This window comes from Scyliorhinus canicula, chromosome 5 (assembly GCF_902713615.1).
Source record: "Scyliorhinus canicula chromosome 5, sScyCan1.1, whole genome shotgun sequence".
Taxonomy (NCBI): domain Eukaryota; kingdom Metazoa; phylum Chordata; class Chondrichthyes; order Carcharhiniformes; family Scyliorhinidae; genus Scyliorhinus; species Scyliorhinus canicula.
In genome coordinates this window covers 33,404,633-33,431,577 of record NC_052150.1, presented here as the reverse complement: position 1 = coordinate 33,431,577, position 26,945 = coordinate 33,404,633, and the positions used below count along the sequence as shown (strand labels likewise).

Below are 26,945 nucleotides of genomic sequence, written 5' to 3'. Positions count from 1 at the left end.
ACACAAGGTACACAATGTAACTAGATAACACCGGCATCGAGTGAAGCATACAGGGGTGTAGTGTTAATCAAGTCACTCCATCAGAGGGTCGTTTAGGAGTCTGGTAACAGTGGAGAAGAAGCTGTTTTAGAGTCTGTCCATGCGTGTTCTCAGACTTTTGTATCTCCTGCCAGTTGGGAGAAGTTGGAAGAGTGAGTAGGCCGGGTGGGAGGGGTCTTTGATGATGCTGCCCGCTTTCCCCAGGCAGCGGGATGTGTAGATGGAGTCAATGGATCGGAGGCAGGTTTGCGATGGACTGGGCTGTGTTCATGACTCTCTGAAGTTTCTTGCGGTCTTGGGCCGAGCAGTTGCCATACCAGGCTGTGATACAGCCAGATAGGTTTAGATAAAGGATCTGGATCGGCACAGGCTGGGAGGGCCGAAGGGCCTGTTCCTGTGCTGTAATTTTCTTTGTTCTCTTTGTTCTTTAGATAGGATGTTTTCTATAGTGCATCTGTAAAAGTTGGTGAGAGTTAATGTGGACATGCAAAATTTCCTTAGTTTCCTGAGGATGTATCGGCGCTGTTGTGCTTTATTTTGACTTCTTTTGACAGTACCACATTAGTCCTTGAGTTGCTAACATATTTTGGAAGCTGGGCAACTACCCTCATCCAGTGATGCGACCTTCCACGGATTACCCAGAAACCCATGGGAGTACACTGCACAGAACCTGGCAACCATGTGCTCAGGTTTGGAAGGCCGAAGCCTGGGAGTGCTATATGCTGGGTACCACTTGAAGGCCTGGTGGCTGACCTATGGAGCCCAGTCAGCCCCAAGCCAAAAACATTGAGTGCATTTCTGAAAGGGAAAGTTCCAATTTGTCTTTTGCTGACTATCGTTTTGCCTGCTGAGGAGAGGGAAACTGAGGGAAGTTCTTTCACAAGACCCACTGCCAAATGACTTTGTTTAATGCAATGAAACGAGATTGAGGTGCGAGGACCAATAGTGCCGCATCCAGATGCTCTCTCACCTCTTTACAGTTGCCCCAGCAATTCCCAAACCACAAAAGGGACCTCACACTAATGTAACAAATCTCTACTCATGTGCCTTGGAGATCAGTGATCCCCTAACCCTACAGAGAGGAATATCAGGATATTACTGTTAAAACAGACCATCAGGTGACATGCTGGTGACATCAGTAGCTCCTTGACCACCCCCCCCCCCCCCCCCCCCGCCTAAATTAGGTTTTGCATCCTGCCCATTGAACTTTGTTTAATTCCCTTTTCTTCCATGTACTGAATGATCTGTTGAGCTGCTTGCAGAAAAATACTTTTCACTGTACCTCGGTACACGTGACAATAAACAAATCCAAATCCAAAATCTTTCAATTTCAACTAACTGCAGTTCCTTTTGGAGTTTATTGGGATTTATTATTTCTTTTCAATACAATAAATTCCCTCATCATATTCTGCACAAAGATATTTCACAGAATCCCCATTATTGCAGTGTTCTTCTGCAGTTTGAAGTCGTTTTGCACTATTAGTGAGCTGGATGAATATGTGTCAAAAGAGACACTGAATGGAAAAGAGAAATCTTCCAAGTTGCAAACAAAGGCTGATGAAGTGGCACGGTGGCAGAGTGGTTAGCACTGCTGCCTCACAGCTCAAGGCAGCCTGGTTCGATTCCGGCCTTGGGTGACTGTGCAGAGTTACTCCTGAAATTATTTCCCCTTCATGGTCCCATTGTCTGTTGATGAAAGAAAAATTGGAACTGTCTCTTTGTGGCCTATTCAATCTACTAATACAATGGGCGATATTTCTAATCACACACAAAGAAAATTGAAAATAGCGTTGAAAATATGTTGGACCAATGTCAGTTTTATGGAAGCTTGAAGAATCATTTATATTCAGTCTTGTCTTTTTTCCTCCTCCAGCTCACGGACACTAGAACTATGTGTGCCTGCATTTCTCCCACTTACCTTCGATAATTCCACATGACTACTGTTCTTCTCATACTTCACATGATAGTTATGGGTAAAGAAGGTCTATTTTAATTGTTAATCCTGAAAAGCCCTTCAATCCACTTTCCATAGCTGTGTCCAGTATTTTTGACCGTTAACTTATTTTTTAATGGAAGAGGACAGAGGTAAATTAATTGGATTGTAACATGTGACTTTCATGAGGTGTTTCTACTTTATTCGCTGTTGGCATGGATTGTCCGTTTCGTCAATGCTTTCACTGCGGCTGAACCAAACCATCTACAACTTTGTCATTCTATTTGATCATCAGCTGGGCTCTCCATCTCCAAGACTGTGTACTATTACGGGCCAGGGTTTTGAGAACCCCAAAGTGTATCATGGAGTTCACCTAACCCATAACTTTTAATAGATTTTAGTTATGGGGAGCACAAGGGCCCACTTTACAGATGTGATGCAACAGAGAGCCAAAGTACTTTTAAATTAAAACAATGTTTATTCTATGAATCCAGTTAACATTTTTATAAACACGCAGTAAACATCTCAGCAACTATCAACTCAAATACTCCCCCCAAAGAATACAGTACTCCATAAGTAACCCTTAATCTTTCCTTGTAACATCCATAAGACAGATACCCTCTTCAACACAGACATCAGGTTTAAACTCTCTCCTGAGAACAGTTATCACTTTTAAATTAGCAAGTGATTTGAAGACATTCCTTTCATGCAGAAATAAATCGACATTCCACTTGGTTTTGCTGAATGCAGCCCCCAATCTGCAAAGACGAAGCTAAACACACCTTGTAGCTGCTAGTTCAAAGCGAAAGTAAAACAGACAGCCCAGCTCCACCCACACTCTGACATCATTTCAGCTATTTGATAAACACCCGTTTCTTTTTTTTTAAATAAATTTATTTACTTCCAATTTAAGGGGCAATTTAGCGTGTTCAATCCACCTACCTAGAACATCTTTGGGTTGTGGGGGCGAAACCCACACAAACACGGGGAGAATGTGCAAACTCCACACGGACAGTGACCCAGAGCCGCGATCGAATCTGGGACCTCAGCACCGTGAGACTGCAGTGCTACCACTGTGCCACCGTGCTGCCCTTTAAACACCTGTTTCATAAAGGTACACCCACTACAGCTATTTGATAAACACCCATTTCTTCAAGGTACTCTCATATGACACTAATTCCACTGTTGCAGCACTGTTCATTTCCGCTTCAGATCATCCACTACTGAAACCCTCATCTGTGCCTTTGTTACCTCCAGACTTGACAACCCCAATGCTCTCCTGGCCAACGTACAACATTGCCCCATCCATAAACTGAATCTCATCCAAAACTCTCTACCAACGGGGGTGGAGACTGAAAAGACTGGCTGGGTGCAGAGCTTTGGGATGCCGGAGAGAGCGTTCAGGGGTAGGACATCAGTTGGGTGTCAGAGAGATCAGTGGAGATGGATCATTGAGGGGAGGAGGGCACCAGGCAGATTGGGGTGGGTCTTGGGGGCCTGAGAAAATGGTTTAGTGGTGCGTGCAGAGAGAGGTTGCACAGTGGGAAGTCCAGAGGATGGCCACGAGGGGTCGTCGGGTGGGGAGAACTGTCAGTGGGATACACAGTGTTCTTAGTGGGAGGGGGGTGGATGGTGAGGGAGCTACTTTTGTTGGACCGATGTAAGAGAAACAGCAGGACATCAGGGGGAGGGGGTTGCGGAGGTGGAAGGGATCGGTTGACGAGTGAGGGATGTCGAGAGAATTGATGGGGTTGGAATGGTGTGTGGTGAGGGGGTGGGGTCTGCTCATGGGACAGGTTGGTCTCATTGCGGGGTGGGTGACAGGCCAGCTTCCTCCTGGCCTACGAAACAACAGAAAGATGATTAAATGTTGGAACCAGCCATTCTTGGTTCAGTTCAGCTCCTGTGTTTCACGAGGCCTGAGAAATCCAGCCTGCAGCCACTGAATCTGGAAAACAGATTTTTGAAATTTTACCTATTACCTGTTCAACGTGCTCAGATTTCAAAGGAATTTCTGATACAATAGCCAGTCTTTGACGCCCTATTAGCGACCCCATGATGTACCAACAGATGGTTGAGGGGAGCTAATTAGTGAGCCTTTTCCAGTCCCATTGGAATGGGAGAAAATCAATTAGTGATCATAAAGGAAAGGCAGTGAGAGAAAACCCTGGTGTGCTGCAATTGGATTCTCTTTGAGGTTTCAAGCAAGGTCATTTTCAGCTCCCTCCTGTGTTGGCATCAAACCTATCTTTCTGCGCTCACTATTGAATCAGTAATTTGTCCATTTATTTTCTGAATGCTTCAGCTGAGGCCACATTCATTGCACATAGTGGCAGCCTGGTGAGAACCTCCTGCTTAATTTGAATCCAAGTTATGACTTCATTGCTTCCTTTTCTCCATCACTAGCAGCAAAGGGAATAGACACAAGATGGACACGCTGATCTCAGCGGCATTTCCAGATTCAGGAGAATGACTGTAAATATTATTACATTTGTTCAATCCGAGAGCTTTGGAAGGCTGGAGTTCAGTGCAAGTTTGTGGGGTGTAAATTAATGCTCCTGATTCAATACTAATTGTGATTTCTGTGTTAGAACAAAGCACAAAGAAAAGTACAGCACAGGAACAGAACAGTTCGGCTCTCCAAGCCTGCGCCGGCCATGCTGCCCGTCTAAACTACAATCCTCTACACTTCCGTATCCCTCTATCTTCATGCCGTATCTTCAAACGAGCACATGATCATGCATGTTAGACTTAGGGCGCGATTCTCCGCTCCCACACCGGGTGGGAGAATCGCGGGAGGGCTGCTCTGGCACCCCCCGCGATTCTCCCACCCACTCCAAAATGGCGTGTCGCGTTTTGCGACACACCGCTCGGAGAATCGCGGGCCGCCGTTTTTCACGGTGGCCCGCGATTCTCCGACCCGGATGGGCCGAGCGGCCTGCCGTTCCCGACCGGTTAACGTCGGCGGCAACCACACCTGGTCACTGCCGGCGTGAACATGGTACCAATACCTGGTTTGTGGCTTGTGGGGGGCGGAGAGTGGGGTGAGCACCGTGACCATGCTCGGGAGGGGACTGGCCCGTGATCGGTGCCCACCGATCGTCGGGCCGGCGTCTCAAAGGGACGCACTCTTTCCCCTCCGCCGCCCCGCCAGATCAAGCCGCCACATCTTGCGGGGCAGCGGAGGGGAAGACGGCAACCGCGCATGCGCGGATTTGAGCCATCAGCTGTTGTGACGTCAGCTGCGCATGCGCAGGTTGGACGCCAGCGACAAGGCCCCGCGGCCGTGATTTACGGCATGGCCCTCCTCGCCCCCGGGGGGGGGTAGAATAGGGGGCAAGGAGAGGCCTCCGACGCCGTTGTGAACCTCTCCGGTTTTCACGACGGCGTCGGGCCTTGTGGAGAATTCCGCCCTTAGTCTCTGACTGATTGTTCTTTAATCAGCTCTTAAAGAAAATTCACTCAAAAATATCTTATCCATGTGGTTTTTGGAACTGTCATGGCTCAGTGGTGGTACTTGCGCCTCTTGATTCAGACGTTTATTCCAAGTATTTTTCCAAAATTTGTAGTGCAATGCCATGAGAGTGCTGCACTGCTGGACATGCTGTGTTTGGATGAAATATTAAACTGAATCCCCATCTTACCTCAAATGGGTGCAAAAGATTTCACAGCGCTATTTGAAAGAAGAGCAGAGTTCTTCCTGATGCCTTGGCCAATATTTATCCCTCAACTACCATCTTAAAAAGCAAAAGCTGAGCAAAAGCTTTGGCAAAGAGTTCTCCAGACTCGAAACATTAGCTCCGTTCCCTCTCCACAGATGCTGTCAGACCTGCACTTTCTGCTTTTGTTTCAGATTCCAGCAACCACTGTAATTTGCTTTGATCTTAAAAAACAAATTCTCTGGCCATGCTGTTTGTGGAAACTTGCTGTGTATAATCTGAATTCCACACTGTCTACATTAAAACGATGACTACACTTCAAAAGTGATTCATGCTGGAAAGCACTTTGGGACATCCTGAGGTCCATGCAAATCCAAGTCTTATTTATTTTTATTCCCATTTCTGGACCGACTTAGTTGAGCCATTATTCGGCAACTGGTAAGGCAGAGGGCGCGCCATGCAGTGCACGCATTGTTCTATGATTCTAAAGCCAGAATTAGGCGTGGTAGCAGTGGGCACGCACTCAACCCAAAATAGCACAAAATCTTGTGAGAAGACATCAGGCGCACATACCAACAACATCGCGCACGTCTGCAACATTACGGTCGGCATGCCAGCATGGGACTCGGAAGCGCATCCACTGACAATTAATCAGCCACTGAAGGCAATAAAAAGGGCAGTTGAAGAAAATTTTACGTTGCCTGTCCAATCTACGATTTCTTTTTAGAAATTTAGATTACCCAATTATTTTTTCCAATTAAGGGGCAATTTAGTGTGGCCAATTGAAAAATGAATGAAATGAAATGAAATGAAAATCGCTTATTGTCACGAGTAGGCTTCAATGAAGTTACTGTGAAAAGCCCCTAGTTGCCACATTCCGGCGCCTGTCCGGGGAGGCTGGTATGGGAATCGAACCGTACTGCTGGCCTGCTTGGTCTGCTTTAAAAGCCAGCGATTTAGCTGAGTGAGCTAAACCAGCCCCTAATGAAATGAAAATCGCTTATTGTCACAAGTAGGCTTCAAATGAAGTTACTGTGAAAAGCCCCTAGTCACCACATTCCGACGCCTGTTCGGGGAAGCTGGTACGGGAATTGAACCGTGCTGCTGGCCTGCCTTGGTCTGCTTTCAAAGCCAGCTCTTTAGTCCTGTGCTAAACCAGTCCCTATTCAGCTACTCTGCACATTTTTGCGTTGTGGGGGCGAAACCCACGCAGACACGGGGCGAATGTGCAAACTCCACACGGACAGTGACCCAGAGCCGGGATCGAACCTGGGACCTCAGCGCCATGAGGCAGCTGTGCTAACCACTAGGCCACCGTGCTGCCCTAATTCTACGATCTTCACATGGGCAGGTAGCCTTTCCATTTTTTCACGTCTCCCATCCAAGGGCGGGATTAAAGGGGCACAAGCATTGGCTGTGCAAGTTTTTTTTAATAAATTTAAAATACCCAATTATTTTTTTTCCAATTAAGGGGCAATTTAACCTCAACCTGCACATCTTTGAGTTGGGGTGAAACCCACGCAGACACGGGAGAATGTGCAAATTTGGCTGTGCAAGTAGTTAGGAGTTCAGGTGAGAGTTTGCTGCCACCTGTGTATTTCATCCCATTTCTTGTGGTTTCCGCTGAACTGTTTGCATTGAAAACTTGTTTTTTTGAGGACCCTTTTGTTTACCCGACTCTTCCAGGGTATTTCTGGTCATTGCAAGCTACAGTGCACGAGACAGTGCCATTTGCACTTCTGCACATGGGGACTTTATACTGTCCTGGTGGGACAGCCTCTGAAGAAGGAGAGGAGGGCAGCGTCCTGTGGGAGCAGAGGTGTAGGTTTAGCAGGGAGTGCAAGTGAAGCATCTGCACAAGATGCCGCTACCCAGCAGCCAAAATGTACAGGCAGTGCTCCATCTATCTCCATATATTTGAGTTCCAGTGCCAAAGGAGGTATTGCCTCTCTAAGGAGACTGGATACCCCATATGCCAGATAATCGGGTCAGAGATCGTCACCAACTGTGTGGGTAGCCACAGAATTCCTGTGGTTCTGATGTTCACAGTAGCCCTCAACAGTTTTGCCTCAGTTTCTTTCCAGGGGTCAGTGGGGGATCTGAGTGGTATGTCCAATCTGCGGTCCACAGTTCTGTCAAGCTGGTGACTGACGCTCTCTTCAGATGGGGAAGTAACTTCATTCATTTCCAGGCTGACAAAGCCAGCCAGGCTGAGTGAGCTGGAGGCTTTATGGCAATTGCTGAGTTCCCCAGCATTGAGAGTGCCATTGTCTGTGCAGATGTTGACATCAAGTGGGCGAGCCGACTGCCTTCATGAACTGAAAGAGCTTCCACTCCATGAAAATGCAGAAAATTTGTGGTCATCACAGGATACAGATTCTGCAAGTCTGAGCAAGGTATCCTGGCAGCTGCCATGATGTATATACATCTTGCAACACTCCCAGTCGCCAAGGCTGTTTGTTACTCCAGCTTCATTGGTTGCATGGCTCCTGGATGACACAGCGCTATCCCTTAAAAAGATGGCTCATGATGCTATTCCGGCACCCAAGGACAGAAGTGGAGGAGAGGTACAATAGGAGTCAGGCCTCCACAAGGCGGAGATTGAAAGGACCATTGGGCTGCTGAAGATGAGGCTCAGATACCTGGACCAATTAGGAGGCGCACTGCAATATCCTCCAGAGCGTGTGTCATTTGTAGTCATTGTCTGCTGCGCTTTTCACTGTCTGGCTCTGGCAAGGAGGAACCCACTGGAGCATGAGGATAGCGAGGCTGTTCCACAGGCTGTGGAGGTTGATGAAAGTGATAGATTTGATGAGGTGCCCGGGGAGGCTCAGAGTGAAGATATAGAAGCAGACATGAGGATTGTTCAGGGAGGTAGGGGCACCACGGAGGGCTTGATTTAACACTCCTACAACTAGGCAACCAAGGCAAGGCTTCAACCCCATGCCGCCTCCTCACCAAACCTTTTTGATGAGGCAATCCTATCATGACCAATGTCAAATTACAATCTGTGTGATAAAGTTTGCAGCCCCTGTCGACTATCATGAGCCACAGATGTGCCCTGTACCTATGAAAAACGTGAAAGATACTCCGACCATTGAAATAAAATGAATATTTATCGATTTTTGCGAGTAACAGAAAAGGAACATAACATCATTGAGGGCTGACGTTCACACAGAAAACATAACACTGATGAAATGAAAGGATCCCACCTGTAAAAACACCCTCTTGTGCTCATGTGCCTTAAAGATACATTTGCGAGTGTTGTGTCTAGGTGCACCCCAACACCCACTCGGTTGCAGCTGCATTGGTGGCAGACAGCTAACTACTGTCCTGTTGGCCCTGATGACCTTGGTGATCATCCTCTGGCAGACAATGCCTGAGCAAGCGTCAATTAGGAAAGGTTCATTCAGCACCATGTTCGGACATGGGGCACAAACTGATAGGCAACAGTGAGATATTGGACATGGAAATGGGACAAGTGACACAAGACATAGTGATAACAGTGATGGAGCATGGAGACAGGCTACACAGCAACAGGAGCGAGACACAGAGTGATAGGACACATGGCATAGTGATAGACATTGACGAGGCACAGGGAACAGGAGCGGGACACAATCCACAAACCAACAGAACAAATGGGCACAAAGTGTTGGGATGGCGGAACAAAGTAATGGGCCACAAATTACTGCGATAGTGATGAGATACATAGAACATTACAATAAATAAAAGCAAATTACTGCGGATGCTGGAATCTGAAACCAAAGAGAAAATGTGCTGGAAAATCTCAGCAGGTCTGGCAGCATCTGTAGGGAGAGAAAAGAGCTAACGTTTCGAGTACAGATAACCCTTTGTCAAATCAGAACATTACAATGATGGGGCACAAGAACGTGAGGTGCAGAGTCATGGCTCGTCAGCATGATAGTCCCCATTTCTTCATATCCTCCATTCTCTGGTTGCGGAAAATTCTCATAAATCTGTGGTGAAAACTTAGAGGAGCAACTGTGAGTTATCCTGTGGCATATATAATGCAGATATCCAAAAGCAGACGTACGAACACCACTGAAGACGAAAATTGTTTTAAACAAACACAAGGACATACGCTGTGAGAAAAGGTCAATCCAGAAGCATGCATCCTCTTAAGAACCGTGGGTAATTTGCCACACTATGAACTTTCCCCAGTGAATCTTCCTAAGGGACGGAAACAACTTCAGGCACAACTTTCAAGGAAAATTAAATTTATTTCCGAGACACCATTGGTAATGAAGTGTAAACTCGGAGAGATCAGTGTAACATCATTACATCCATTATTCAATGCTGATCGACTGAAACCCCCAGTTGATTTTCCCATTATAAAATTCCACTATATGTTGTTAGCATGCAAGTATGGTCGGCACATTTGCATTGGAATTCTTCATCAGAAAATTTAACAGAGGTGCGAACTCATTTATTTTACAAGTCAAGCACTAACACTTTGCTAAAAAAAATCACACAATTGCACTCCACCACCATCATGTCCCACTTAGTATTCGATCAGCAGTACTTATTTTTATCCCTTTAAACTGCAGTCTCTTTGATGACCCAGCACAGTTCACAGCTGGCACTGGTTCAGAGCACACAGTCAGGAAACGGCAGAATTTTGCACAGTGTGTGTGAACAATGAAGAATACAGCCATTTTGTTGTAATCAGTGTTAATACAAGGAGCCGGGCTGCTCGACTCGCATACCACAATCAGGTTTTTAGTTGCATTTACATTAGATGCAATTGTCTGTCACAGTCAGTTTGGGCCTGGAAAGTTCTAACTAGCAGGAAAGACTGAACAAGCTGGGCTAATAGAGGCCTTTGAAATTACAAAGGGATTGTATGGTTGCCATGTACGGCTACTTGTTTGATGCAAACTCATTCTGACACAATCATTCCAGTGAATGTGCTGAATACTTCCCACATTGTCCTGTGTGCGATCGAACGGCCACTCTGTGCCTGAAAAGCAGCACACCACGCGCAACATGGCCGATAGAAGCTGGGAGGCCCCGCTCCTGAGACCTACTCAGTTCGCAATGCCTCACGACATCTAACGCCCATTGTGGGTGGGATCACTTTTTGGCAAATCGGCATTTTAGAGCGAGACAGCTAGTTTCACTTTAATATGCAGTTTCCCGAGGCATCCAAGGTGTTGGAATCTATTCCCTTCCCCTCGGAGACCTCGGGTGAGCCCCGTTCAGTACTGGGCTCCACAAACGGGAACGGCACTTATGGGGGTCTCCCAGGGGATCGGAGGCCCCCAAGTGCATGCCCTTTGGGCAGAGTGGTACCCTGATGCCACTTGGGCATCCTGGCAGTGCCACCTGGGTGACAGCCTGGTACTGCCAAGGTACCCAGATGGCACTGTCAGCTTGAAGGGGAACCAACAAGGTTGGCAATGCCAAGGTGGCAAGCTGGCATTTTTCATGTGGTGGCGATCGGTTTGGTAGTGCCCTGTGTGGATGTGGCGGGAGGTGCAGGGGTGGTGCTAGGGTCCCCCTCATTGGGAGTTGCTGGTTGACGTTGGGGGATCTAGAGATCGGGGCACCATTTAAAAATGGCATCCCAATCCCTTGCTACACTGAGGAGTTCCGATGATCGGAATTCCTCAGTGCAGAAAACGGGGCTATGTGCGACCTCAGCCACGTGTTCCCCGCTGAGGAGGCCCCCTATCTAACCTGAATGCTGTTTGATAACCTGTTTCTCGGTGCTGCGAGCGGCAAGAAACACATGGTTAAAGGGTGCTCGCTACGGAACTTTGTTTTCATTTAGTTAAATTTTACCCATTATATCATATTGTATTAAGGACAAATGTCTGTTAGCTGTTGTAATTTGAGATCCGGTGGCATGGTTGTACACTATATATATCAAGAATTCATTTTGATAACAGGTGTCTTGGTGTTTGCGCTGAAAAATTAGAAGTTTTTGTGTTAAGTATTGAGTTACACAGTACAAATCGATAAGTATCATGGGCGGAATTCTCCCACCCCCCGCAGGGCCATCGTGGGCCCCGCGGCGATTCTCCGGCCCACGATGGGCCAAAGTCCCCCTGCTGACAGGCCTCTCCCGCCTACGTGGTTTCAACCACCTCTGGTGGCGGCGGGATTGGCGGCGCGAGCGGGCCCCCGAGGTCCTGCGGGGGGGCGCGGGGCGATCGAACCCCGGGGGGGGGGTGCCCCACGGTGGCTTGGCCCGCGATCAGGGCCCACCGATCGGCGGGCGGGCCAGTGCCGTGGGGGCACTCTTTTTCTTCCTCCGCCGCCACGGCCTCCACCATGGCGGAGGCGCACGAGACCCCCCCTACCGTGCATGCGCCGGTGGTGACGTCAGCGGCCGCTGACGCGCCGGCACATGCGCGAACCGGTGATGGCCTTTCGACCATCCCCCACGCCGGCTGGCGGGTGTCAAAGGCCATTGCCGCCGGTTTTGCCGCCAGTCGGCGTGGCGCCAACCACACCGGCGCGTGCCTAGCCCCCAAAGGTCACTCCGCTACGCCGGGACCCCCCACCCCGCTGGGTAGGGGAGAATCCCGCCTAATGTTACTGCACATTACAAATAGATCATTTCCATCAGTTATTGTATTTATATGTGAAGCATAGATATTTGTTGCGCAAGGCATTAAAGACAGGCATTTATGTGATTCACTGTTGGAAATTCAGAAGATCACTCGTTAGCAGGCATGTTACATAGTTCGGACAGATTCTCACTTTTGTTTCTGATTGCACCTTTGCCTACAAAAGCTGCTGTAAAATGTCAGATAAAATGGACACAGTTGGTAGTATAATCCCCCAAATAAGTAAAGCCTCCCCTCCGCCCACCCCCACCACCAACCCTCTCTAAAATACACTTTGTGACCTCGAATTTGTGATGAAGCTGAGTGAATCTTATATGAACTATTGTCTGGAAAACCCAGCATTTTTCTTCAGAGAAGGGCATTTGGGAATTGTGGATTAGCATCTTGATAGTGCGAGGATGAGTCAACTCTGAAAGTTTACAGAAATCTGTGAATTTTGGTGAATGAAAAATTCTCACTGAACAGTGGTAACTGTTAATTTGGTTAGAATTTGTTCCCTTTTCCTAATTATGTGGTTTCAAATATATCTGATCAGAGGGTTCCCCCTATGCTTCAATGGCTAGTTGCAATATGCAGTGCTAGTAACAGGTCTTGTATATATTTTAAAATGATGTATCGGAAGGAGGTTAGGTGAGCGTCCTTTGCATGCGGGCTGTTGGATGAAGGAATGCTTTGCTATAATCATTGAGCAACAGTCCACTGCATCTTTTAAGGAAAAGCTGGATAAATATAGGAACAAAACCATGAATGGTAGAGAGTTATGGGTAGAGAACCAGCTGGGCAGTGAGATTAGTTTTGGATTGTTTTAGCAAGGAACCAGCATGACATGATGGGCTGAGTGGCCTCCTCTTGTACAGTAACTATCTTTGGTTCCACATATAGCTTGTGAAATCCATAGGGCGATTTTATTGAATTTTCTGTTCTCGAAATACCTGATGCTTTGATTTATTTTTTATAGTTTGGCAGCTAACTAGACTTGAAACTTGGCTATATTCCCAAAGGACACCAGGGGCAAGAGCAACTTTGTCTACTGCGTGCCTCAGAAGCTGTACTAATTCTTGTGTCAGTGTGACAGCTCTGCTCAGTAATTAGGGAATCTGGATTTTTTGCACTGTCAGCCCAAACAGAGCCCAATTGATAGAAGGCAACAGTCTTGTTACGGATCATTGTGTTCTTCATTAAAGAAGTTCTGAGTCTCTATTCCTCCAGACGTATTGAGTCACTGCCCTTTATATTAAAGCGACATGATGAAACCCAGTATACATTGAAGCTCTACATTTTGCCTTGTTTATGTGTAGGTGTAATAAACAAAGAACAAAGAACAAAGAAAAGTACAGCGCCGACCATGCTGCCCTTCTAAACTAAATCTTCTACACTTCCGGGGTCCGTATCCCTCTATTCCCATCCTATTCATGTATTTGTCAAGATGCCTCTTAAACGTCACTCATATCCCTGCTTCCATCACCTCCTCCGGCAGCTAGTTCCAGGCACCCACTACCCTCTGTGTAAAAAAACTTGCCTCGTACATCTCCTCTAAACCTTGCCCCTCGCGCCTTAAACCTATGCCCCCTAATAATTGACCTCTCTACCCTGGGAAAAAGTCTCTGACTATCCACTCTGTCTATGCCCCTCATAATCTGCCAAAATGTACCATATCTCAGCTATCTCTCTCTAACAATCGATTAGACAATTTTGTGGTTGAGCTCAAACTCTGTAGCTTTGGTAGTTAAGTGCATTGGACTTTCCTCCCCCCACCCCCCAACACCCTCTCCCACCTGCTCCCTTCCTAGTTCCTAAATGCAGTTTGGAGAGACAGTCTGGAACAATGGAACTGAACAGCTGAGACAGGCTTCTGCTGGAACACTTTTAAAAAGAAACTCTTAACGGATTGTACATCAAACATGATCGCTGGTTTTCTGGTTAGGAAAACTGAATTTATGTTGAATAGTGTTTCTCAAACTGGTGTCCATAGACCACTGGAGTCCATCGAAACTTTCCATGGGTTTTGTGAAATAGTTGAGTATTGCACGAATGAGTGGCAGCCGGAGGCAAGCAGAGAGGCAGGAATGGAAGTGGAATGAACCTGCATGAGTTCCTGCAGTGCATCTTGTAGATGTGCTTCGGTGGTGGAGGGGGGTGAATGTTTTTGAATGGGGTGCCAATGAAGTGGGCTACTTTGTCTGGATAGGTTCGAGCTTTTGAGTGTTGTTGGAGCTGTACTCATGCAGAAAAGTGGACAGTATACCATCACAGCCCTGCCATATGCCTTGTAGATGGTGGACAAGCTTTGCAAATCAGCAGGTGAGTTAAGTGCCACAAGATTCCTTGCCTCTGACTCACTCTTGTAACACATGTGCAACACGGAATGGGCTGGCTGGCTTGGAGGGAATGCACATGGGGGAATGTTGAGAATGACAAGAGGATTGCCAAGTAGATGGGTCAGTTATTACGATTGGTGGTGGACATCAAGTTTTAATTCATTTGTGAGATGTGGGTGTCACTGGCTAGGCCACCATCCATTGCCCATCCATAATTGCTCTTGAGAAGGTGGTGATGAGCTGCCTTCTTGACTCACTGCAGTCCACATGATGTAGGTACACTCACAGTGTAGTTAGGGAGAGAGTTCCACGATTTTGACCCAACGAAGTGAAGGAATGGTGATATATTTCCAAGTCAGGATGATGAGTGGCTTGGGGAGGAACTTCCAGGTGGTGGTGCTCACATGTATTTTCTGCCCTTGTCCTTCTAGGTGGTAGTGGTCGTGACTTTGGAAGGCGCTACCTAAGGAACCTGCATGAATTCATGCAGTGCATCTTGTAGATGTGCTTCGGTGGTGGAGGGGGGTGAATGTTTTTGAATGGGGTGCCAATGAAGTGGGCTGCTTTGTCCGGATAGTGTCGAGCTTTTGAGTGTTGTTGGAGCTGTACTCATCCAGAAAAGTGGATAGTATAGCATCATAGCCCTGCCACGTAGATGGTGGACCGGCTTTGGAAATCAGCAGGTGAGTTAAATGTCACAAGATTCCTCGCCTCTGACTCACTCTTGTAACCATAGTATTTACATGGCTAGTCCAGGTTAGTTTCTGAGAATTGTTAACTCCCAAGATGTTGTGTCATTTGAGAGTACCTTTAAGAAATGGGTGTTTAAGAAATGTACCTATAAGAAATGGAGCTGCTCATGTTACTGGAGTGATGTCAGAGTGTGGGTGGAGCTGAGCTCTTTCAGTTTTGAGAAAAAGCTTGGGTGTGTCTGTTTTTTCAGTGAGCTGCATCTGAAGTCTGCCATCCTAAGACTATCTATGGATCATTTGGTGAAATCAGAATTGTAAAAGGTCTCAGTATTGAATGTAAACCTAATGTGCTCCTGTTTGAAGGTTTATTAAGTCTTTTGGATGTTAAAAGGACAGCTTACAGGGGTACATAGTTCAGAAGTCTTTGGGGTCATATTTGAATTAATGGTTGCTTAGATGTTCACTGTTTGTTTTAAAAAAGGTTAACTTGCGTTCATAGAATAAACATTGTTTTGTTTTAAAAAATACTTGTCCTTTTTCTGCTGTACCACACCTGTAGAGTGGGCTGTGTGCTCCCCATACCAGAATCTATTAAAAGTTGTGGGTTAGGTGAACTCCATGATACTCTTTGGGGTTCTCTAAACCCTGACCCATAACAGTTGACATTGGGGGATTCAGCAATGGTAATGTCATTGAATGTCAAGCGGCAATGGTTAGATCCTCTCTTGTAGGAGATGGTCATTACCTGGCACTTGCTTGGTGTGAATCTAACTTGCCACTTGTCAGCTGAAGCCTGGATATTGTCCAGGTCTTCCTGTATTTGGGCATGGACTGTTTCATTATCTGAGGAGTCGCGAATGATGCTGAACTTCGTGCAATCGTCAGCAAACATTTCCACTTCTGACATTGTGATGGTAGGAAGGGCATTGGTGAAGCATCTGAAGATGATTGGGACACTATCCTGAGGACTGTCTGCAATGAAATTCTGGAACTTCCAACAGCCAAAGCCGTCTTCTTTGTGCCAAGTATGACTACAACCAATGGAGAGTTCTCCCCCTGGTTCCCACAGACTCCAGTTTTGCTGGGGCTCTTTGATGCCACACTCAGTCAAATGCAGCCTTGTTCAAAAGAGGGGATTTGGAAATGGTGGGTTAGCATCTTGATAGTGCGAGGATGAGTCAACTGTGAAAGTTTGCAGAAACCTGTGTATTTTGGTGAAAGAAAGATCCTCTTTTTAAAATTTAAAAAAAATTTAAAAAATATTTCTGTACTATTTAAACTCAGAGAGTGCACCAAAATGCAAGCCAGTTCGGGAATTATAAGTATTAGATAGTATAATTTAGATAGGGAGGAGGGGACGTCCATGATGACTAATCCATTTGAAAAAAAGGTCCTTCAGTCAAAAATGTTGAAGAACTACTGTTGAAGAGTCCTGCTGTTTTGAAGGAAAGTTGCTATTACGATGCTTGCGCTGTACATTTACGAGAATGTAGGTCTGTCAGTAATAGTCAATGCCAAGCCTCACAAGCCAACAGAAATTCTTTGAGAAGGTAAGCGAACTGACAATGGTAAGCAAGTGGTCAAAATTACGTGCTTAGAACTTAATAAGGTACCTACATATTGTGAAGCTCTTATCGATGACACTCACCTTGGGCTGTGATCCATTTGACTACTATTTGCACAGAATCATACGAGGGTAGATTGCACGTGGTGAGTGGATGGCATGGGCTTTGTTGGGACACTTTTTCTCTCCACACAGTCTTATAATATTTGTCAAGGGTAAGAAAATAAATATGAATGTTTCTAGAAATATGATGTTTCTGCACGTGGAACTGAGGCAAGAAAGGATTGAGTGAAGGATGTTCTATGTAGCGTATGAATTTAATTGTGGTTTGGAGTTTTGCTTGATGTACCTTTGGGATAACAAAGGAAAACTTGATGATGGGGGGAGGTCCCTCAATGGTAAAGTGGGTGTATGGCCAGTTAAGGAAGGTAATTTGATGGGCTGACTGGCATGAAATTAATCTTGATTGTTCCCTGCAAAACCCTGATGATCCAATCCATTACTACCTCTGATTTCTTACAGCCTTAAAACCTCTGCGCTCCTCCAATTCTCGCTGCTTGCAAATCCCTGATTTCCATCACCCCCACCATTGGTGGCTGAGCCCTCAGCTGTCCAAACATAATGGTCTGGATTACCCTCTCAAAAACTCTCCACCTCTTCACCTACCTCCTCCTTTAAGTTGTTTCTTAAAACCTACCTCTTTGACCAAGTTTTTAGTCATGTTCTCTGATACTTCTTTATGGGACTTGTCATTATAATTTGTTTGCTAATGCTCTTGTAAAGCACCTTCACTGGATTTAAAGGTGCTATAGAAATTCACGTCGTTATTTTCACTTCGAATTTTAGCCTTGCTCGTGGGAGGAAATGGAGCCAAAAGAATATCTAAATTTAATTAATTCTGAAATTAATCGGAATGTTCTAAAGCCTTTATCTTTAATACGCAGAGAAAGGTATTCAACGTCTCTCATCAATTTCTGCCTTTTTGCAGTTTGTTTCTTTTTTTCTGACTCCGAGTCCGATTCAAAGCAAGTCCATTAATTTCCGGTTTGATAATGTCTTCCATTTCCTGTCAAATTCTGTTTGCTATCTTTTTAATAAGCTACCCTGACACATATGTACATTGTATTGTCAACCTCTTGTCACATCAAATTACATACACGGCAGGCAATGCAAAATGACACTTGCGTGAGAGGATTTTAGCCCTCGATTACAGCAATTGCCCATGACTAGTGCAAGTTATTGATGGTTCTGTTGGTGTACTGCTCAATTGCTAGCTATTCCTACTAATGCATCCAATATTTGGGAAGCCTATCAACATTCCCATTTGCCTCACACTGCTTTACTCAATGTGGGGAGTCAACTTTCTCTGAAGTAAACAACATCTAAGTGGGCGTGTCACCTATCCACTCAAATAGATTTAAAAATCATCTGATGCATTATTAGTAATAGTGTGTTAACATATTGTTCTAATTGATCAATTAAGATAGTGGACATGGGAATTTTATCTGAATCTATGAACATTGGTAATATTACACGGTCTGATTTAACCCCTGAAGGGTTAATAAAATTGCAGCAATGAGCACCACACACAGATAATGGCTTCTATTTTAAAAGCTCCTGTTTGCAGCAAAAGAGGCTCCACATACTTTGTAAACTAGAATGGTCTGATTGTTGGAATTACAATTTGTGCTTGTGCATTTATCTCTATTGACCAGTTTATCAAATACAATGACACTTCAATAAATCTGCTACTTATGTTCCAGCACCAGTAATATAGCAACAAAAGTAATCCGATTATTGTGATAACTTTGCAGGTTCAATAATATCAATCACTGTGGGTCTCTTCCATCATCACCCCGGCCCGGCCTACATGCAACTCTCATCCAATATTACATTCTTCACCTTAAATTGCATAAATGTACATAGAATCTACAGCACAAAATAAGCAATTTAACCCAACTGGTGTGTACGTTCCACACAAGTATCCTTTCACCCAGATTACCTCCACCAATCAAGAAGCAATAGATGTATAAAAATAGTTGACATGTGTCAATTAACTTAAGTGGATCTTCAAGTTAGAAACTTTTCAACAACATGATTACATAAAATATGAGACTGCATTTGAAGCTTCATCTAATAGTATTTCCAGCAACACATAGATACAGCTTTTACTCGATCTCAAAATGCGGTAGTATGCCATTTTGAAGGTAGCAACAATAGAGTCTTGCTCTATTTCAGTTATTTCTTGGGTGACTGTCGTCAATTAGGTTGGTACCCAGTGTTGGAATTGTCAGATTGTCTGAGGCTGCAATCGCGCGGCAACTTTATGTCTTGACCTCGGTATCGTCAACAGATTTATTGTACAGCTACGCGTTGAGACTACTGTTCCTCAAAGTCCTCCTGGATTCTAAACTGTCTGAGTCATCTTATTCCTGTTTTCGGGCACAATTATATAACTTCAATTGGGAAAATTGAATTTTGTGATGTATTTGAATGATCAGTGCAAGTATTAAACAAAATATTTGGCTTTGTACTGTGGATCATTTGTTCATTGGTACTTAATTTTTCTAGGGTTGACACTCCACCATTCTTATCCTTCCTCTTCTGACCTTTTATCTTCTCTTTTTATAGCTCATCTTTTTTAAATGTTTTTGATACTTGCTTCTCAGCATGCATGGACATGATTGGCACAATGGTGAATTTTTGGGTTTTTATGCTCCGACAAATGTATTCATTCATTTCATTGGGGCTGGTTTAGCTCACCAGGCTAAATCACTGGCTTTTAAAGCAGACCAAGCAGGCCAGCAGCACGGTTTGATTCCCGTACCAGCCTCCCCGGACAGGCGCCGGAATGTGGCGACTAGGGGCTTTTCACAGTAACTTCATTGAAGCCTACTCGTGACAATAAGCGATTATCATTTTCATGTATTGATATTTTGTAGGAGAACGAAGGTTGTCTCTTTTACACATTTCTATCTTGATAAAGGATGTCAATTATTCTCACAGACGGGGGGGGGGGGGGGGGGGGGGGGGGGGGGGGGTGTTCCCCGAAGTGCTGCTTGCATGCTGTAACCAGTGTTTATTAATGAATGTCATATGGCTTATTAATAAAAAGAAAAACGTGCATTTATACAATTCTTTCATGACCTCAGGACACCCCAAAACACGTTACAGCCAATTAAGTACCATTTGAAGTCACTGCTGTAATGGAAGAAATGGCTCTTAAGATGTTAATTACAATAATTTTAATATTTAATTGCCATCGATGAATTATGATTCTGGAATATTGACAATACCAAATTGACAGATCAATGGAAAATGAACACTTGTTTATGTGCAACACCTGCCAAAAGCACTTTCCAACCTGCATGCAGTGATTTTTCTCCAAATTAAGGATTTGAGAGCAGCTGCAATTCAATTGACTGGGGAAGTGTGCCAAAGAGTTAAAGATTCAGCAATCAGGCACGTCACAGGGAATGATTGAATGGATTGCACATGTGCACTAGCTTGCAGAGGAAAGAAAATGTCCGGCCACAACACCGAGAATGTTATATATGTTCAGGCACCTGAAAACTCGGGTTTCCAAACGACATGACAAGCAGTGATTTCTTTCCCATTACTTTCACCTTTTAGCTCATCTTAGATCCTTCATGTCGAACTTATAATTTAGGCACTGGCAAAAAAGGCCACAGTGACAGTCATAATCCTCCCAGCTTTCAACGAGCCATTCAGAAATGACAGCCTGACTATCAGACTGCATCGCTGAGTTTCGCCTGTCTACAGCTATACCTGCCTTTGGGTCCATGCATTCCTTTTTCAACAGCTACAGAGCGTATGATGGCATTGACTTGTGCAAGATGGACAGAAGGAGCTTTTACTTGCCTAACACCTTTCATGACCACAGAATTTCCCAAAGCTAATTAAGTAATTTTAGAGGGGTGACACTGTAGCAGTGGGGGCAAATGCAGCACTCAGTTTGTGCACTGCAAGGCCCCGCAAACAGCAATGTGATCATGATCATATAATCTGGTTCAGTGAGGCTGGTTCAGAAATGAATATTCACGAGGAGACTGGGTAAACCCACCTCTTTGAATCATGCCTTAGAATTCTTTGTATTTACCGAAGAGGACAGACTTGGTTTAAGATCTCATCAAAAAGACAACAGCCCCAACAGTTCAGCACTCCCTCTGAAATACACTGGAGTGCCAATGCAAATTTGTGCTCAAGCCTATGGAGGGAGACTTGAACCGCCTGTCATAATATCCACTCATGTATATAATGAGGTGCAGACAGGCAGTCATTGACATACAGGACGACCAGTAAGCACACAACACAGTGCAGCCAATCACCAGACAGGACACTACCACTATAAAGCCAGAGGACACCAGGTTTCCCGTTCTCTCTGGACCCAGCCACTGAGACAGTCAGAGTCCACGAGCTAGCCAGTGCAAACACCAGCTAGTAAGTCTGGTCAGGCTAATACAAGGTCTCCTCAGTCAGTTCAGTATAGTGTCGACCCACAGCTGAACATGTCTATCAGTTCTATCGTTGAATAAAACAGTGATGGATTTTCTCCAGTGTTAGACGTCTGCTTCTAGCTTCCCTGCATCAAGTGCAGTCCACATCGAACCAACCTGTCAAACAAATCACCGCCAACCTTCTAACACGGAACTGAACCTGCCGGATTGCTCCGTGTGGGGTTGCCAACCCTCCCACGTTGTCCTGGGTCTCCATGAATTACACTTTTACTCCTGTGGACACTGCTGTGAGCAACCCTGGAGAAAATCATAGACACTATTTCTGTTCTATTTAACTTTGGACACTTTTCTTTATTAGTGCAAATATTAGTGCAAAAAATATTGGAGATAGGGGAATGTTCTGCCCTCGCCCATGGCAAGTTTGGAAGTGGGGGGGGGGGGTGACATTTAATCAGGTGGGAGGGTAGATAGGGACCCGCCGCCAATTAAGCCTGTGGTAGGAAGGTCCACTGCCAATGGAAGCCCTTGTGTAGGCAATAAATGCCCAATTGAGGGCCTTATTGTGCCATGGTATTAACCATATGGGCAGCACAACAAACCTCATGCGGGATTGCTTGCAGGCTCCTGTTATATTACTTGGGAGTAATATTTGTTACTCATTTGTTTCTGCCGAGTTGAACTTAACTTTAATGATGAATACTCAAAGTCGTTCACTGACATCATTTATTGAGTAATTCATCAATTTACTTGCAAATTATTTTCTTCAATGCTTTTACTAGTGGTTGAATTAAACAAGATAGATTTAGATTTTTTTTAAATTTAGAGTACCCAATTATTTTTTTCTAATTAAGGGGCAATTTAGTGTGGCCAATCCACCTATCCTGCACATCTTTTGGGTTGTGGGGGCGAAACCCACGCAGACACGGGGAGAATGTGCAAACTCCACACGGACAGTGATCCAGGGTCGGGATTCGAACCTGGGTCCTCAGCGCCGTGAGGCAGCAATGCTAACCACTGTGCCACCGTGCTACCCAAGATAGATTTAGGTTAACAATAAACAATATACTTTACACTCTGAGCTTGCTATACTTCTGTCCTTTACCTACAAAGCGAGCAGGAAAACAGATTGAGGTTGTTTATATACTCCCTGTTAGTGCTGCCCTCTAGTGATCATCTGACTGTACTGACTACACATTAACCCTTCATGTATTTACATATTCAGAGATGAGTACAGCTCCCAGGAAGTTCCTTGTTCAAAGATACTCGGTGCCAGGTCGAGGGACCCAACATTGGGGAAGGGTTGAGTGGTGGGGGAGGGGCTCACTGAGAGCCCCCCCCCACCTCCCCAAGCACTTGTTACCAGCACCCACCACCATCCCCACGACCCCCAGCTCAAAACCCCCTTCCCATCATCATTCACCTGTGGCCTGGGAACCAGTGACAATACTATGCCTTAGCTGCCAGCTGCCAGCAGCCAGCACTTCCTTGGTAACACTGCCATTCAGTAGAGCTGCCGGTCTCTGAATGACCAGCAGCTCTCAGGAAGGGGGTGGGGGGCAGGACTTCCATCCCTAGGTCCTTGATTCGGGCTAAGTCCCATAGCTGGCCTCTTAAGTGCCTGAGTGACACATGATGCGGTTGGCCCTCCCAAAAAAAAAAGAAACGATGAGGGCACTTGCTGGGTCTCCAGTTGGTGGCTGAGACCCTTGACCCCTCCCTAAAATTCCAGCCTATGTGCCAGTCAAGAATCGTCATGTTGGTTTGGTGCAAGTCTGTTCCCATTCCAGTTAATGTAGGTGGTGCGATTTAACGAGAGGCATATTGGGAAAGCAATGCTGGGGTTGAGGGGGTGGTGCAGGTCAGAGGTCGTGTGGTTGAACCTCCGGGGCAGATCCAGCCAGAGTTGTGAACCAGATCTATTCCACAATGGGTTTTTAAAAAATCACATCATGCTTGAACTGAAAGATGCAATGGGCATTGTTCAAACTGGAGGATTTCTGCTGACAGATCTGGTAGCAGCCTCAGATTTCTGCCCAGAGCTTCTGTGCTTGTTGATGAGCAGTTACACAATCATGCCAAATGGAAAACAAGAAAGCAATTGCCTTTTGAGTACTGAGTTTCATTGTCAATTATAACACATACTTTGGTGCTGACAGCCCTATAATTTTAATTTAGAACTGCAGAATAATTCTTTGGTAATAGTCACATGATTCACAGGGGAAGCATCCTCCTGCAGTGTTGCCATTGTAACAGCCAGCCGGCCGTCATCTAGCATAGTTTCAGTGTTTGACTGCTAATATACCGTTAATGCTGTTGTGTCTGCGGCGCGCATTAAATTGACTTTGAACATGCCGTTGCATATAATCTGTCAGCGAGAATCATCTCCAATTCTGATCCACGGCTTCAAAGGGGAGCTAAGCAATTCCTCTGGCTGAAAATCACATGAGTGAAGATATTCTTTCTTTTAGCTTGATTGAGCCTGTCAATGATTTAGCAACATTCCCTGAGTCACCGCAATTTCTCAGGTTATACCATAGCTTGGTGGGTCGCTCTGTCCAAAACCCAGCCTGACACTCCAGTGCAGTGCCGAGGGAGAGCTTCAATGTCAGGGGTAGATCTTTCGGATGACATGTTAAACCAAGGCCCTGATTGTCCCCTTCGATAGTTCACAGATCATAGAACATAGAACAGTACAGCACAGAACAGGCCCTTCAGCCCTCGATGTTGTGCCGAGCCATGATCACCCTATTCAAACCCACGTATCCACCCTATACCCGTAACCCAACAACTCCCCCCTTAACCTTAACCTTACTTTTTCGGACACTACGGGCAATTTAGCATGGCCAATCCACCTAACCCGCACATCTTTGGACTGTGGGAGGAAACCGGAGCACCCAGAGGAAACCCACGCACACACGGGGAGGACGTGCAGACTCCGCACAGACAGCGACCCAGCCGGGAATCGAACCTGGGACCCTGGAGCTGTGAAGCATTTATGCTAACCACCATGCTACCGTGCTAAGGCACTATTTCTCCCTAGTGTCCTGTCCAAAATATATCTCCCAAACAACATCACTGAAACAAACAATCTGGTCTTTTAAGCCTTTCTGTTCATGGGACTTTTCTCTGCACAAATTGGCTGCCATGTTTTCCACATTGCAATAGTAACTAAATTTCATTGGATGTCAGGTGCTTTGGGGAAATCCTAAGTTTATGAAAGGCACGAGATAAATGCAAGACTTTTCCATTTTTAAAGTAACCTGATGAGATTGTGTATAAGTCGTTGATTAAAAATATATAGTCATCAATTTAGGAATTATTAATAAAAGGAGCATGTTTTCGGCTTTTTGTTTCCCACATCAGCATCGAGCACTTTTCCTGGGGCGGGATTCTCCGGTCGGCGACGCCGAAAATGCGTTCGCCGTCGGCCGGAGAATCCCCTTCACGACCAAATCGGGGGCGGCGCCACTTTCGTGATGCTCTACCCCCTCCAAAGCAGCATACTCAGAGAGTATACCGCGTGCCATATCGACGGCCTCAGGACATTGCCCGAGACCCATCCCCCAATGCTCCGCCCCTGGCTGGCCGAGTTTCCGATGGCGTCGGTCGCGTGTGGTCTCATCCGTCGGGAAGGCGGCGTGGTGGCTGCGGCCTCAGTCCAGCGCAGCCAAAGTTGGGGGAGGGCCGATCCACGGGCAGGGGGGACTTTGCCAGGGTTTGGGGGGCACTGTTGGGGGGTGATCCGTGGCGCACAAGCCAGCTAAAGATGGGCACTATTTCGCAGGTAGGGTCCGCGGGCAGCCAGTGCCATGTTGCACTGTGCGGCCGCTGCAGGCCGTCATGCGCATGCGCAGCCACGGATCCGACAGTTCTCCGGGCTGTATTGGCAGGGGGTTCTACGTTGCCTCAATGCTAGCCCCCAGCCAAACAGAGTATCGGTGGCCATTTTACGCCATTTTTTCTGTCATAAAACACCACCATTCCCACGCCAACAAAGGTACATCGCCTCAAAATCGGAGAATCCAGCACCTGATGTTTTGGGGAGATAAATCTGCAGTATTGGGGGTTATAACTGGTAAACTAGTACGCCATCATTCATCACCCCATTTTTAAAAAAAACTATTCATCTTGAAGTGCCTCACTCAATGAAGTGCCAGCCTTCAATTATTTTCCAGTACAGGGGGTCAAGAGTAACCATTAACCCCTCTAGTCTTTGAATCCATTCAGTTCAACAGTGCTATCAAGTGGCATTTACTCAGCAATAACCTGCTCATTTGTGCTTAGTTTGGGTTCCGCCAGTGCCACTCAACTCCTGACTTCATTGCAGCCTTGGTTCAAACATGGTCCAAAGAGCCGAATTCAGAGGTGAGATGTGAGCGTCTACCCTTGACATCAAGGCAGCATTTGACTGGGATCGAGGAACCCTCCAAAACTGGAGTTAATTGGAATCGGGAGAAAACTCTCCACAGGTTGCAGTCACCTTGTTTGAACTAGTTGCTGTCATACCTGGCACAAAGGAAAATGGTTGTGGTTGCTGGAGTTTAATCATCTCTGTCCCATCTTTAGCTGCTTCATCAATGACATTCCCTCCATTATAAGGTCAGAAGTGTGAATATTTGCTGATGATTACACAATGTGCAGCACCAAGAGTAACTCCTCAGATACTGAAGCAATCTGTGCCCATTTCCAGCAAGACCTGGACAACACTCAGGTGTGGGCTGATAAGTGGCAAGTAGCACCAACTCCACACAAGTGCCAGGCAATGGCCATCTCCAAAAAGAGAGAATCCAACCATCTCTTCTTGACATGCAATGGCATCACAATCATTGAATCCTTCACTATCAATACCCTGTAGGTTACCATTTACTAGAAACTGAACTGGATAAGGTATATAAATACTGCAGCTACAAGAGGTCTGAGGCTAGAAATTCTGCAGACTAACTCACCTCCTGTCCATCGGCACAAGTCAGGACTGTGATGGAATACTCTCCACTTGTCTGGATAAATTCCAGCTCCATCAATACTCAAGGTGCTTGACACCATCCAAGACAAAGCAGTTGGCCTGATTGCACCCCATCCACTCCCTCCACCACTGACACACAGTGACAGCAGTGTGTACCACCTCCAAGATGCACTGCAGCAACTCCCCAAGGCTTCTTCAACAGCACCTTCCAAACCCTTAAACTCTGCCACCTTGGATGCATGGGAAAACCACCATCTGTAAGTTCCCCTCCAAATGACATACCATCCTCACTTGGAAATATATGGCCGTTCCTTTACTGTCGCTGAGTCAAAATCCTGGAACTCCCTCACTAACAGCACTGTGCCTACACCTGTACCTACACCTACACCTGTACCTACACCATATGGACTGCAGCAGTTCAAGAAGGCGCCTCAGCACCACCACCTTCTCAAGGGCAATTAGGGATGGGCAATAAATGCTGGACTAACCAGTGATGCCCACATCCTATGCAAGAATTTAATAAAATGGCTGACCTGTATCTTAATGCTATGATCCCACCTTGGTTCTGCATTCCTCAATAACCTTGCCTAACAAAATTTTATTGCTCTCAGTTTTGACTATTTCAGTTGAACCAATATCAATAACAGATTGGACGGGGAAAGCTCCAAACCTCTGCTATGATTTGGTTGAAGACGTGCTTCCT

General features: G+C 45.8%; 1 protein-coding gene across 5 annotated transcripts in view; it reads left to right on the top strand.

The window, feature by feature from the left end:
- Window positions 1-26,945, top strand: part of LOC119965900 (catenin delta-2-like) — a 1,408,928-nt gene that overhangs the window by 653,002 nt on the left and 728,981 nt on the right. The gene's annotated exons all lie outside the window — the stretch shown is intronic.